The sequence below is a fragment of the Mirounga leonina genome, unplaced genomic scaffold (genome assembly GCF_011800145.1).
Source record: "Mirounga leonina isolate KUSES-001 unplaced genomic scaffold, KU_Mleo_1.0 Mir_179, whole genome shotgun sequence".
In the NCBI taxonomy this organism is placed as follows: domain Eukaryota; kingdom Metazoa; phylum Chordata; class Mammalia; order Carnivora; family Phocidae; genus Mirounga; species Mirounga leonina.
The window spans coordinates 4,234,270-4,249,544 of NW_023270466.1; the positions used below are offsets into that span (position 1 = coordinate 4,234,270).

A 15,275-nucleotide genomic window follows, 5' to 3' on the forward strand; every position below is an offset into this window, starting at 1 on the left:
TTCTGTACTGACCTAGTCATCTGCTTGGATAAATTCCAACCTGGAGTTGCTTTCTTTACTTTATACATTTCACATGCGTCCTCCTCGGGGTGATGTGAGCCAGAGAGGCCCAAATACATGCATTCTTCAAATGGACATCATTTTCAAAAAAACAATCTCCAAGTCTCCGAAAGCAGGGTTCTCTGGTACGCTTCTGAATATAGGAGCACAGCCTAAATATTCCTCGGAGAATTTCCTAGGTGTGTGACTGCTTGTTAAGCTAAAAGGAAGGAAAAAATGAGAAGCCTAATGTCTACACAGGGGATGACCGGGTATGTCACCGTGAAAGCCCACTTCCACCATCCATGCCAAGTTCGCCGTCTAAAACTTTCCTGAACTTTGTCAAATTGGCAGGATACAAAAGGTAACAGTTTCATCTGTGCAGGTAAGAAATTTCGTGTCTGAGATGCCACTCTGTTACACAGGGTACCTACGGCCAGTCACTATCAAGCACGTATTCAATACTTCTCTTTGACACACCTTAAAAAGTAGGGAAACCTTTATGAAAGCCCAAGTAAGTGTTTTCGTCACTCAGAAAATAGGTGACCTAAATCTGGCAGCGTCCACGGCCTTGCACAAGAAGCTCAGTCCCATTTGCCCCATCTTAATGCAAAAATGCAGTTCTAAACACAAGTTGCCACTGGCAGGAGAGAGCAGATCAATTGCCGGCACAACCCAGTTTCCCCTCAGCCTTTGCTGAAGTTGGCCCAGGTTCAGCGTCTACACTGACGCCACACACTGGCAGCCTGGGCTCTGGCAGCTCCCTGGGTTCCCAGGCAGCCCTGAGCTGGAGGCCCAGAGAACAAACACTGCTTCCCAGCAAGCCTCCCCCACCCTGCCCGGAGGCCAGGCCTTCCTCTTCCTCCGCTTTCTCACCAGCTGGGAGCCTTTGGGGGATGGCCGTCTTCCCCTCTTCCCACCACAGGGAGGGGTGGTGTGGGGACCCAAGGGACTTGGCCTCTGGTTTGCGTCTGTCTCCCAGAGAAGGAGGGTGTACAGAGGCCACCTTTGAGAGTCTTTGGAGCTGGTGATCAGTGAGGTGTCTAAGCTGGTGGAGCCAACTGTGCTGACTTAGTCGGCCTGGCTTTGCTTTTGTTCACTTAAGGAAAATAATGTCAGAGTGCAGCATGGGCCCCCAGCGGGAGGGCTGACACCGTGGAGACGACTCATTAGCAGATGCTCTGCCGAACCTCAGCTGTTCTCTCTAGCGACATCGCTGTGACAGGGAGCTATTTGTTCAGGTGACAGGGCTTAGTGGGCTTCAGGCCAGGATCCCCTACCCCCCATCCCCAGGGACCCCCTTTCCAGCACTGAAAAACACTAGAGTCTCCACACTGGTTTAATCCTGTATCCTCTCAACCTGCAAACTAACCAACTTCTCTCAATTACACTTAAGAGATTTTGGTGGCCAGAGCGCCCTCCGTCAATGATGCTGGGTGCCAGGTACAAACGGGCGGGGTTGGAAAGCCGAGTTGGGAGGTTGCCACCACTGGACCTTTCTCCATGTGGTTGTCACCCCGGTGGGGTGGAGTCTGCTGATGACCATGGGGTGATCTTGGGTTAGAGCGGCTAGTCTCCAGGGGGCTAACACCCATATGTATTTTCAACTAATTTTGTCAACGAACTCACTGGATTATCTATCCCTGCTAAGGCCTCTTAGGGGCTCAGGGATGTTTGAGGTTTTGAATTTCCAGCTTTTAAGGTTTCCAGTATTTGAAAATAGAAAGAAACACTAAATGGGTCTTAAAAAAACTTATGTGTTAAATATTCAATCCACTTGGAGTATTTTCAGAATCGTGTGATATCCCTTGAGAGAAATGGCAACATGTTAAGACAAAGTGGGAGGCCCTGTGAATGGGAAGTTGGGCCAAGCAACTACTCTGTCCTCAGCATCATATTCTTTGCCCCTCCCCTGTAGGCTGTGGCCCCCAGTCTTGACTCTACGGTGAAATGCTGGGCACTTGGATATCACCCAACCGAGAGAGGTACCTTTGTGGCCTAGAAGCTCAAACAGGCCTCTTAGCAAATAATTTGGGCTTTACTATTAAGGTTGATGACTTCTCTGTTAAGTTTTTGTGACTTGTTCTGAACAAAAGGCTGTAGGCAGAAGTGGTTTGTGCCATTTCTGGGCTACAGTGTAAAAGAGTCAGAACATGGCCCTTCTCAGATCTTTCCTTCCTATAGAGTCTGGAGATATTTTAAGTGGTAGAACCTGGTTCCCATAGAGTTAAAACTTCCTCCTTGCCATGTACTTGACATAGAGCAGAGCAAGAAAGAAACTTTTGGAGGCACCTGGGTGGCTCAGTCGTTAAGCGTCTGCCTTCGGCTCAGGTCATGATCCCAGGGTCCTGGGATCGAGCCCCACATCAGGCTCCCTGCTTCACGGGAAGCCTGCTTCTCCCTCTCCCACTCCCCCTGCTTGTGCTCCCTCTCTCGCTGTGTCTCTCTCTGTCAAATAAATAAAAATAAAATCTTTAAAAAAAAAAAAAAAGAAACTTTTGGGTGTAAAGCCACTGAGATTTTGGAGCTCATTTTTTTAATCATTGCATAGCTTAAACTCTTCTGACTAATACAACAACATACTTTAAGTAAATTTTATTTAAACCATTGGATTTTAAAATATTTAAAATACTCTTATGTAGGCATATTATTGTATGTGTGTAAAATATATGATTAGAAACTTTTGGTCATAAATTTTTCATGTGCAACAAACAAAATGAACCATGAATTACCGTCTCTTTTTGGTTTTGCATCTATTAAACACCTGATGCTAAGATTGTTACCCAGGATAGGCAATGCGATTAGGAGTCTAGAAGTCAAATTTTCTCCACAGTGAATAGAGCTTGATACAGGCTGTGGTCTCAGGAAATTCAGTAGAGTGGGAAGAGGCCAGGCATAGGAACGAGGAGATTTAGAAGCCACAGGATATTCAGGATCACTCTGTGCCCCTCCTCACTGGGTCCCTCACTGGTCTGTCCCCTTTGGAACTGCGGTGGCAGTGGTGTTCAGTGCTTCTTCTCAGTTACATCCGGTCTTACGTTATCTTTCCATTCATTACTCAAAGATCTGCTGAGCCTGGGAAGGGATCTCATGTCAGGAGGTGGGAACTCAGAGCCCTAAGCCAGCCCTTAATGACCTCACAGTCTAGTGAAAAGTTCCCTACAGTCAGTTCAGATCCGTTTTTCCATCCTCGATTACTACAGTCTGCTTTGAGTTGCTTCACACTATGTAATTCTGGCAGGGTCATCTACATTTTCCATCTCTGAAACTTACTCAAGAACAGCCAGGTTTTGTGTTCGAGAGCGAACAACTGTGAAAACTTGTACCTCTGGAGGGGGTAAAGGCTGGGAGGGGGAAAACCCCCAGCAGAAGTATGCCCCGTTCATGAATGTGCCCTCGTCAAGTGTCCTTCACACGAAATGTGGCATTTCACGGGAAGACCATCTCAAGCATCCCCCTTTTCTCTATCACTGACATTCAACTTGAAATGTTCTCTTTCCATATACAAGTCAAAGCAAGACTTTTCCAAGTGTCAGCTCCACAAGCTCAAGCTAGTTCTTGGCAGTGGAGTGGGTTCCCTTTTGCCCCTGGCAGAGTATTAGTAAGCAAAGCACAGCTAGCTGAGCAGAGCTGCATCGATGGACTGGGGCCCCAGGTGCGAAAGAGCTCCTCGGTCCCAGCCTGCCCGGTTCTCTCAAGACATCTGCCCCTGATCTGGAGGGGTTCAGGGTGTGCATTCAAGGATGACAGAGCTGCATCCTTTTTTTTTTTTTTAAACTTTTGAAGGGCAAAGGACCAGCTTGTTCTCTCTGCAGCTAGACGAGCTGTACCCGCTGCAGGCAAACAACCAGCATTTGTCAGCAAGCTGCACCAACAAGATGCAGAAGAGAGAGCCCAAGCAGAGGAGGGCAGCTCAGACGCACGTGGTGCCAAGCCCCCCTCAGGTAATCCTTTGCAAACTCGATGGTAATCAGTGCCACCCCAGGGCACCAGATGAGCCCACAGAAAGCTCTTGCACCTTTGGCTGAATGTGGCTGTAGACTAGCATTTGGGGAGAGTATCTGTTGTTTCCAGGCAGGACAGATTGCTGAATACAAAAGTGATTCTTTTGACATTGATAAATAATGTGACTCATGATTCCCCGCACAGAAATTGTGCAAACCCTTAATTATCAAGACACTTTCTCAGGGGCACATTAGAACATACGCTGAATTGAGTTACCTTCACCTTTGCCAACACTTTTGAAACACGGTGCGGTAAGCTGCCCTTAGAAGTTTTTGCTTTTGTTTGTAAATCATCAGTTCAAACTGCACGAAGGTCCAGGAATTAAAAAGAGAAACAGCCCAGAAAACATTACATAGAGTAAGATTCCTGAAGTAAGTTTTCTTTTTTTTTTTTTTTCCCCTCCTGGCGAACAGGTCACAAGATTGCAATTCTAAACAATCTTACAATTAATTCTTGAGCTATGCAGTCCAATTAGAACAAATGCTTTCTTTCTCGTTTAATTAGAGATGAGTGCGCGCCTGTGAGCTTATTTGTATAAAGTAAGTGCTCATTGAACAAGGTTTGGATCAGGCTCAGCTTGTTAGAAATGCCCTGAAAAGGCTGCTTTCTCTCACTGTCTCTGGCCCCTTTAACCCCTTCCATGCCCAGAATGAACTTGTTAGATGTGGAGAATATAAAGAGTATCTTTGTGGCAACCTGGTGAACTTGAAAGAGGTAATGCATTTGCTGGAGTTATTGGGAAAGAAGCCCAACCTCTCAGCTCTGCACACCTAGCATCTTTCTGACCTTCTGCATCCACTGCAGGTGGGAGATCCGGCTCACATCTGATGAAGCCTGCTCTGTTGTAGCAAGAGCAGACTTCTGTGTGATAGGTGCTTTTGAATGTCTCATTATGCAGAGTGTGAGCCTCGGGCCAGCAACAGCTCTCAGACCCCCACCCTAGACTTGTGAAAATCTGCATTTTTTTTTAAAGATTTTATTTATTTATTTGAGAGAGAGAATGAGAGAGAGTGAGAGAGCACATGAGAGGGGGGAGGGCCAGAGGGAGAAGCAGACTCCCCGCTGAGCAGGGAGCCCGATGCGGGACTCTATCCCGGGACTCCAGGATCATGACCTGAGCTGAAGGCAGTCGCTTAACCAACTAAGCCACCCAGGTGCCCCGAGAATCTGCATTTTAACAAGATCCTCAGGTGTTTCGTGTTCACGTTACAATCTGAGGAGCACATTGGACTAAAGGCAGCAAATGATTTTATTTTAAAAGACAAAGGACCCTTGGGAGCCTCCAGAATGCCACTTCCATTAAAGAGAATCAGCCCTGAGCCCTCTCTCTACAGTGGGGGGATTGCCACTTTGACCCCCCCCTTATCACCATACTCTCTACTAAAGATTCAAATGTGTCCCCTCCTGCCATCCTCTAGTGAGCTCCCCTGACCGAAAGGCCCCGGGTCACGAGCCCCTCCCCACATCTGTGCCTTGGCCTCTTACCCACCCCTTCAGCTCTTCTAGGTCTCTGGCTACAGGGAGAGAGAGGATTCTTGCCCTGGAGGGGCTCGCTGTCTCATGGATGGATGCTGGAGGGAGAGAATGAGTGGAAATAGTCACAGGACGCCCAATCCTAAGATGAGATATGTTCATCACTAGATCCAATGTTGGAAAGGCCACACAACCTGGAAGGAGGGGGGCCCTGTCTCCACGGGGAAGGCTCCATTATGTAGTATCCCGGCACGACATGCGCCAAGAAGCAACTTCCAAGACTGTCATGCATTAAAGAGAACTTAACTTGCCAAGCATGTAAATGCCACCTTGCTTTAGTTTTCTGCTCAGCAAGAGTTTGTCCTTTGTTTTCTCATTTATTTCATCCAGAAAGTAAAACTTGGGTATAACAAGATGGCAGCATGAGGAAAGTTACCAACAGGGCTGCGGACCTCTCTGCTCCCTCCTGTTGTTCAGCTCTGGACTTTCCTCAAACAGCCTGGGGTGAGGAGACATGATCTGCTCTTGCTTTGCCACATGGTGCCTAGAACAGGGTTGAGCAGGTAGTATTAAACTTCTGTCCTTCCAACCTAGACATAGAGACTAATGTCATGGTTAATGAGGATATTGAAGGAGCCCAGACTAGCAGATGAGTCATCACCAATGAGTCTCATAGCTGGCCCTGGTCTGACCTGGTATCCTGCTTACTGCCTCTGCCCTAGAGGTGGACCCAGCCCTGCAGCCCTCACCACATTGTCTCGATGCTGGGGCAGGACTAAAGGCATCTGCACAGCCTCGGATGTTCCTCCCCAGCCCTCAGCTCCAGCCTGTGAAATGCCCTGGCTCTCCCATTCCTGCTCCCTTTACCTTTTGCTGGTGAAACAGAAACCTGGAGGAAGACCTGGGAGGGAATGAGGAATGACGCCTTGCTCCCTCTCAGTAAGTGTGATTTCCTTAGACCATGATGATCGTGTGGTACATTAACTCACCATCATCATCAACTGGAGTGGGATGGTGGAAGGAGATGTGAGGGAGGTAGGCTCAGCTTGGGTGAAACTGGATCTGGAAAAGACAAGAGTGAGGAGCTAGGATCAAGTAACCATGTAGCTTGGTTTTGGGAGCTGGGATCACGTAACCATGCAGTTTGCTGGAAACCTTGAACGTGATTCTGAAAAGTTCAACTGGAGTTTTAAATAAGAGCTTTCAAGTAATTTTGGTAATTTTTAAAAATCACATAAGCAAAATATGTTCAATGTTTAAGAAAATGAAATTTGAAATGATCAACCATTGCTTGTCATTCTACCACTTTTAAACACTTTGGTATATTCTATCCTCCCACATTTTATGCAGATAGAGATATAAACACATAGAGAAATTTCTAGATATAAATTTTATATAAAACGGACTCACACACACACACAAAAAAACCCCCAGAATCACAGTACACATACAAATGATCTTTCGACAATATCATTTTCACTGACTGTATAGTTTTATACTGGTGCATATATTACAGTTTTTGAAGCTAAATTGCTACAAATTATTATTGTGCATTTAGGTTATTTCCTCATCTACATCTATTCACCTACCTACCTATCTATATCTATCACCTTTTTATGTTTTACTATCTTAAACAGTATTAAACTACATTATTATAGTTAAGTCTTTACAATATCTTTAATAATTCCCTCAGAATATGTTAAATATATCATTGCTTGGTTAAAGGGAATCTGTAATTTATGAATTTTGAATCTTATTGTCAGATTGTTTTCCAGAAAGCTTATACCAATTTTTACTCTCTTGTGAGATATACCTTTCTCACTCTAGCCAATGGATTTTGGGGAAAAATCACTTTGGGTTTGGGGGCCAACCATCAGAGTTAACTTCTAACACAGTTCTACTCAGAACTGTTCTTGGGCTCTCCTTTAATGACAGAGAAGGTAAAATATGAGCCTTCAAGAGCCTAGAATCCAGATGATGGCATTTGGAAACTTTGTTCTCATTGCCAGTCTTCCTAACTACTCAGGAGGGCCAATTAAGCAATGGAAGCCTGGGGCTCTGGAGGGTATCTGGGACAGGTCTTCAGTTGTGTGATGTCTGGATGCCAACTGGGGGCTCCACGGGATCAGAAGAAATGGCTGCAGGTTCCACAATGGCTGAGACGCCATTGCAGCAGATGCTAGAGCTAAGGTCACCCATTTCCTCCAGGAGCTTGGTGTGGTCTGCTGAGTGAGCCATAGCCACAGGAAGCAAGGAAAAGCACAAACGTATGGCGGATTCAGAAAGGAAATCAACTGAGGGAGGAAGGAAGACCAACCTGACTGATCAACTAGAAGGCTATGGCTCCAGAGTGGAAGAAATGAAGAAGAGCATAACTTAAAAAAAAAAAAAAAGGAAACTTTCAAGGAGACACATTCACAGAGATCCCTAAAAAGAAATTTTTAGCTAAAATACACATTTTGCAAAATAAGACATTTAATGGAAGAACTGATAAAGGGAATAGTCACTGCTGATCACTTAATTAAAGATCTCATTAAGGAAACATGCAAGAGAGAGGGAATAGTGAGTGAAATTATGAGATTTGGAGAATTAAGATGTTATAAGCAGTGTTAAGAAATTTCAATAGGAAAAAAAAGAACAAATGGAGAAGTTTTAAATAAGTAAAAGGAAACATTTTGAACTAAAGAAAACTTCAATTTTGAAGTTGAAAGGGTTCAGCAAATGTCATGCAAGATTAATAATAGTATTAATAATACTAGTAATACAGACCTGACCAGAGCTGGCCAGTAGAGCTTCCTGCAGGGATGGAAATGCTCTGTGCTGGGCAACATGGTGGCCACTAACCACACAGAGCTCTGGAGTGTGTGAAATGGGGATAGTATGGCCAAGGAACTGACTTTTAAATTTTATTTAATTTTATTTAACTAACATTTTCACTTAATTAGTCAATGTTAGTGCTTCCCACTTCGGACAGCTTAGATCTAGACATATCCTGGTGAAATTTCTGAAATACAAGCCTCAGTGTCAAAGCTATAAACTTCTAGACAAGTACAAAAGCCTGCCTTCAAAGTCTAGAGAATCAGATTTGTATCTGACTTCTCATCTGCAATACCAGAAGTTAAAAGAAAATAGAAGCACATCTACAAACTATTAATAGAAAAATATATGATTAAAAAAAGTCCTCTGTTCTGCCAGGATAACAATCTTTATAAGGAGAAACGAATGTGATACTTTTAGGTATGTTACTATTCAGAAAATTTCAAGAAAGTACTCTGTAAAATGTAAATAAAAACAGAGCAAAGATTTACATGCAGAAAAGATAACATGTCCCAGAAACTTTGGTGTATAATGAATCTGGATGTGTATTAGATGTGTAATAGAAAGGATGATGGTGTCAATGGAAACTGTGATTTAAATATTAAATAGTTTCTTCAAGAACAAAAAATTAGGAAAATCTAGAGACCAGGAAAAACCAATAATAATCTGGTAGAACAACAACAAAACTCTATTATGTCTGCACACAGAGAACATACCATCTTCTTTTATAATTCATAGAATAAGGACAAAGATCAATTTGTCTTCAGTTAGAATAAAACCCTAACAAATTTCAAATAAGGGAGATTTTATAGATCACATTCTTTGACCATAATCTTTTACCCCCAAATCCTCAAACCTAGAAAAGCAATAATGAAAAGATGTCACCCAAAAGCTTGATTTGTTGAAATTTTAGAAATATATATCTAAATAACTTCTCATATGAAAGAGTAAATAAAAATCGGAATTACAAATCATACAGAAAAATTAAAATGAAAACTTAGCGGATGCAGCCAAAGCTGTGCTGGGAGAAAAATTTATAATACATCATTTTTATTATATTTAAGTAAATAAACTAGATAAAGAAGAATACAATAAGCACAAGGATTATGAGAGGAGGACTGATAAAAATAAAACTTGAAAGAAATTAAATTAAAAGAAACAACATAAAGAACTATTTTTTTAAAAAGATGAAATAGACAAACCCATAGAAAAGATGAAATAGACAAACCCTGGAAAATAGACAGGAAACAAAAGATACAACATTAAGAGTGGAATATGAAGTATAAGAACAGACATTAAAAAGAGAAAAGTTACAGGTGGGTACTTTATGTGACTCTACAGTAATACTTTTAAAACATACTGGAAATTGGTGATTTAAAAAATATATATATAATTAGCCCAATGATGGTAGAAAAATAAACATACCAAAAATTTACCCAGCTCTGTTGATATTCACAGCTAACACCCATTTTATATTCAAAAAATAGTTCCTATGTTATTGAAATTTTCTGTATATAGAAAATTATAGAAATGTCCTAATTCATTTCAAATCTATTATAATCTTAATACCAAAGATTATAGAACAATAAACAAATGAATAAGTACTTTATATAGGTAAATAGCAAGTAAAATCCAGCAGTATATTGAAAGAATGCTTATTACAACATAACCCAGGAGGGCTTGTAATTGAAGGAATGGTTCACCATCAGGAAATCTAAAAACATAATTCTTAATTCAGTTGTAGGAGAAAGATGAAAAAATATCAGTAGATTCTAAAGTACATTACACAATTTGGACAATAGATAAAAATTCTACCCCAGCTTAGAAGTAAACTGAGTAAATATGCTGAACACTGTGAGCCAATACATGAGTGGTAAAATGCTAAAGCTGTTTCTATTAAATCAAAAAGAAGAGAAAATGACACTACTATTGGACACTGAAGCTGCTAGAAAAGGAAGTTGGCAAAATATATGTTAGAATTAAAAATCCTCAAAATAATATTTGTTTTCAGAAAATATTAATATATTTCTAGACAACTTGAAAATTATCAAAAAAATATTTAGAATTCATAAGAGTTTTTGATAAAGTATATGAAGGTGTGTATATATATAAAATATATAAATAATATATACAATATAATACATAAAATATATATTATGTAAGTTTTATATATTTACATATTTATTTTATATTATTATAAATATTTATATATTTATATATGTATAAAAATCAATAACCCCTTTCTTGGATATAGCAATAAGGGATTAGGGGAAATCCCATTTAAAATAGGTACAAAAACTATTAAAAACCTTCAGGAATAAATTTTTTTTCTATTAACATAATGTATTATTTGTTTCAGGGGTACAGGTCTGTGATTCATCAATCTTACACAATTCACAGTGCTTACCATAGCACACACCCTCCCCCATGTCTGTCACCCAGCCACCCCATCCCTCCCACCCCCTTCCACTCCAGCAACCCTCAGATTGTTTCCTGAGATTAAGAGTCTCTTTTGGTTTGTCTCCCTCTCTGGTTTCGTCTTGTTTCATTTTTCCCTCCCTTCCCCTATGATCCTCTGTCTTGTTTCTCAAATTCCTCATATCAGTGAGATCATATGATAATTGTCTTTCTCTGATTGGCTTATTTTGCTTAGCATAATACCCTCTAGTTCCATCCACGTCGTTGCAAATGGCAAGATTTCATTTCTTTGATGGCTGCATAATATTCCGCTATGTATATATGCATCTTCTTTGTCCATTCATTTGTTGATGGACGTCTAGGCTCTTTCCATAGTTTGGCTATTGTGGACATTGCTGCTATAAACATCGAGGTGCACGTGCCCCTTTGGATCACTACATTTGTACCTTTGGGGTAAATACCCAGTAGTACAATTGCCCCCAGGAATAAATGTAATCAGAACAAAGAATACTATCAAACTTTATTTAAGGACTTAAGGTAGAAACAAAGAGCGAAACATACCATGTTCTGGAGGAAAGTCTTAACATTTGAAGTCTCAGCTGTCATGAAATCAGTGGTTACATGAAAGGCGTTCTCATGGAGCCCCTCCCTCCTCTCTTCCTGTGGAACATTAGGAATCATACTTCTTGACTGTAAGTAAAAAATGAAAGTACAAACATGTAAAAATTTCCCATAAAAATTTGAAAAAGGAAAATACCGAAGGGTGGCAGAGAGAATTTGCCTAGCCGGATGTGAAAACATACTTTAAAATTTCTGGAATCAGAATCACATGGCATTGAAATGAGGGCAGGGACATGCTATAAGTGAGCTCTCAGCCTCCTGGGAGGAGGTGGCTTCTGGAAGAAAACCTTCAACGGCAGGAGAAAGACACATAGAGAATTTTTCCAGTTGGTGTCTGTGGCTATTTGTTGGGATTGGACAATCCTCTCTGCAAACCAAAAATGTAATTTTATGCAAAATGCAATTTTATAATTTAAAATAATAATGACAAAGAAGTAAACATAATCTTATTCTGTGTCATCCGATGGCCACCCACAGCTAAGAACTGCCACAAAATCTGTGTCATACTTGTATTTCCAATTATGTGCCTTTAGGATTGTACTGGTGGTAAGGAGCCCTGATTTAATAATCCTGTGCAAATAAGAACAGACGTAGATTTAAAACACTGATGATGTGCTCGTGATGAGTGCCAAACACCAATGTGGCTCAGTGACAACAAAAGTTTACATCAGTGGGAACAACAAGGAAGCCTTAGGTCTTCACATGACAAATAATATTCTCGGCATACCCACCTGGAGAGGACCCGCTTGCCCCATAGCCCTGAGTCCCTGTTCGCTTCTGACCAGCACCTTGGTTATGGCAGTGTGCTGTGTTCATTTGAAGCTTATTGGTTTTGTAATTGTGTTTGTATTTCATTTGTGAAACAAATTTAGTTTGCTAGAGTAGAACTATGAGAATAAGGAGCTTATATCTAGTATGTGTTTGCTTACTGTAATGAAAAAGAACTTAAGTTAAAAAATCAGCATTGGCATAAGAATAAAACAACGGATCAGTGGGAAGATCAGAAGCACTGAAGAGAGAGGTCAGAAAGAAAGATATTTTATGAACGAAGCACAGGATTACACAACATTTTATTTCAGTGGGACAAGAAGGTTGGATAAATAACAGATATGGACAAAATTAACAATCCACATAAATGAAAACAAAGATCTCTGTTTTACCCTATTTATAAAATGCATTTTAGCCAGTTTCTCCACGTGGGCACTCTTGACATTTGGGGTTGGCTAACTCTCTGTTGTGGGGGGACTTCCCATGCACTGTAGGATGTTTGGCAGGGTCTATGCCCCTCCCCCCAGGTGTGACAAAAAGGTATCCGGACATTGTCATAGAGCTGGGGGAGGAAATTGCCCCCTTTAGATGTACTAAAGATCTAAATGTAAGGAAAATCCTCATCAGCATCATCAGGAGTAGCCCAAGCCACATTCGTAAAAAAATGTCTATGACTCCATGTTTAGAGGTAAAATACAGTTAAATATCTCAATCTACCCACAGGGGACTGATGGATTAAACTGCAGGGCTTCCCTGCAGGGCAGTGGTCTTTGGCTGCTAAAAAGGTCCTGGTGTATCTCACCGAGAGGCAAGTTCACCGTATGTTCTGAAGTAGCAAAACAGGTTTGCAAATACTTTCTTTAAAAAGGGAGAACAAGGGGCACCTGGGTGGCTCAGTAGGTTAAGCGTCTGCCTTCGGGCGGGTCATGGTCCTGGGGTCCTGGGATCGAGCCCCGCATCCAGCTCCCTGCTCGGCGGGGAGCCTGCTTCTCCCTCTCCCTCTGCCCCTCCCCCCTGCTCATGCTCTTTCTCACTTTTTCTCTCTCTCAAATAAAATCTTCAAAAAAAGGGGAGAACAAAGGCCTTATTTGTGTGTATGGGTGAGTATGTATACACATAAATTATTTTGCATGTTTGCATAAGTTTCGAGAACATTCTCAGGGGGCAGGGGGTGGGGGAGGGGGCACAAACCAAACCACTAGTCCTGCTCACCGTGAAAGAGCAGAGGCACCACCGTGTGGGTGGGTTTGGTTGGGCCAGCAGAGACTCTTGGCTTCATTTATATTACCAGTCCATTGTGACAAGCACATGAAGATGCTGTAATCCAAAAGGTAAAGCCAGTAGAGTTTGTGTAGTTCAAAGGCCTATCCAGTGGAGGGAGAGCACTTTATGGCTCAGTGTGCTAAGCGATATAACACAGTGATGATTATTTTTTTGGGGGGGGCAGCATGCCGTGGGGTTTAGTGTGTTTTTGGTTGGACAGGGATAGTGGGTTGAATAGTGGCCACCAAAAATATCTGTCTGTGTCCAAGTCCCTGAAACCAACGGATATTACCTTATTTGGAATAAAAGGTCTGTGCAGACGTGATTAAGGATGTCGAGATGGCCTCGTGATACCCCAGGTGGGCCCGAAGCGCAACGATAAATGTCCTTATAAGAAAAAGGCCGAGAGAGATTTGAGACACACAGAGCAGGTCATGTGAAGAGGGATGCAGAGGCGGGTACGATGAACGCCACAGCCACCAGCCTCTGGAAGAAGCACGAAGCGGATTCTCCCCTCGAGTCTCTGTGGGGAGCACCGCCCGGGCCACACCTTGACTTCAGACTTCCGGCTTCCAGAGCAGTGAGAGAATACATTTCTCTTGTTTAAGCTATCCGGTCTGTGGTAATTTGTTACAGCAGCCACAGGAAACCAATAGAAAGAGGATAATTTATGTTTTCTGGGATGGTGGAGGGAAGCTCCATTAGAAATGTGGTTGTTGTCTTGCACTTTAAAGGGAAGTGGAAAAGGGAGGGTGGCCACTTGAGGCGGGGGGACAGCATGCGCAAAGGCCCAGCGGCCGAACGGGGCAGAGCTGGGTGAATGTGGCTCGGATGTGAGACGTATTTAATTGGGAAGGTGAGGTGAAATATTATGTTTTCTCCTGCTCTTTTTACCTGAAAAAATGAGTTCACAAACAATTGAGGGCTATTTTCTAAGAAGATTAGGCAAATTCATGTCAGAGACAGAACTCCGATAAAATCTACCTTCAGGATCAAAGTTACGAGTGGGGAGGATGGCAGCCCTGCATAGTCCCCAGAAAAAGGGAATGTGAGAAGTGACTCCTGGAATTCAAAATGTGGCAGCTTGCTGGATCTTGAAGGCCCCATTCTCAGCCAGTTTGCTCACATTCCTAGCAGACGGCTTGCTTCGGCATCCATGTAATCCCTGCCAGAATGGGAAGCCCCCAAGCTAGGCAGAAAGCAAAATATTTTCATCATTTGACATGATAAAGCGTGTGGCTCTTGAGTAAGAAGAGCTGGCACAACCCTGGGCAAGTTCTGTCTCATCCCATCCACTCCAGCACCAGGGGGAAATGACTCTCCGCCAGCCCGCACAGCGGAGGGGGTCTCATGCTGGCCTGGAAGGCGACAGACGCTGTGCCCGTTCCTTGTGTACCATACCTGGCCTTGGCTTTTCCACCAGCAGGGCTCCTGCCACTGTTGAGTGCAATTTTTATTGCAGGTGGGTGTGATTCTCCTTGGTGCCCTTAGAGATGCCCAAGCAGGAAGCTTCTGGTGGTGCATATTGAGCCTAAAAAGGAATGAGCTTACATGCCAGAAATGCTTGCAGATGTATGGTTGAAAACATTTGTTGCACAGGACTGACACTATAAATAGATGTGGATAAGCAGGCAGGCAACAGTTTGCATGGGTGGCCTTGTCTTCGTGGCAGAGACAGTTCCCAGAAGCACGCACCACTGGGGCTGGCTCTGGATCCAGTGAAGCTGCCAGGTCATCACCATGACATGGCTCACAGCTGCGCTTATGCCAAGCCCTTTCCCTCACTGTTCAAAACCCATCTGCAGTCATCTCCAGAAACTTCCATGAGAGGCTGGGGGCTCTCATCTATCAGTGGTACGCCATACATGTGA

The 15,275-nt window shown here is 42.7% G+C and overlaps 1 long non-coding RNA gene across 2 annotated transcripts; it reads left to right on the forward strand.

Annotated features, from left to right (window-relative positions):
• Nucleotides 1-1,594: 1,594 nt before the first annotated feature.
• On the forward strand, nucleotides 1,595-13,979 carry LOC118023328. 2 transcript variants are annotated; one of them, XR_004682774.1, is made up of 5 exons: nucleotides 1,595-2,024; nucleotides 3,826-3,983; nucleotides 12,865-12,984; nucleotides 13,211-13,241; nucleotides 13,714-13,979. It is a non-coding gene; the product is annotated as an uncharacterized LOC118023328 (long non-coding RNA). The 2 variants fall into 2 exon arrangements; XR_004682773.1 differs by lacking the exon at nucleotides 1,595-2,024 and having other exon boundaries at nucleotides 3,240-3,983.
• The last annotated feature ends 1,296 nt before the right edge of the window (nucleotides 13,980-15,275 follow it).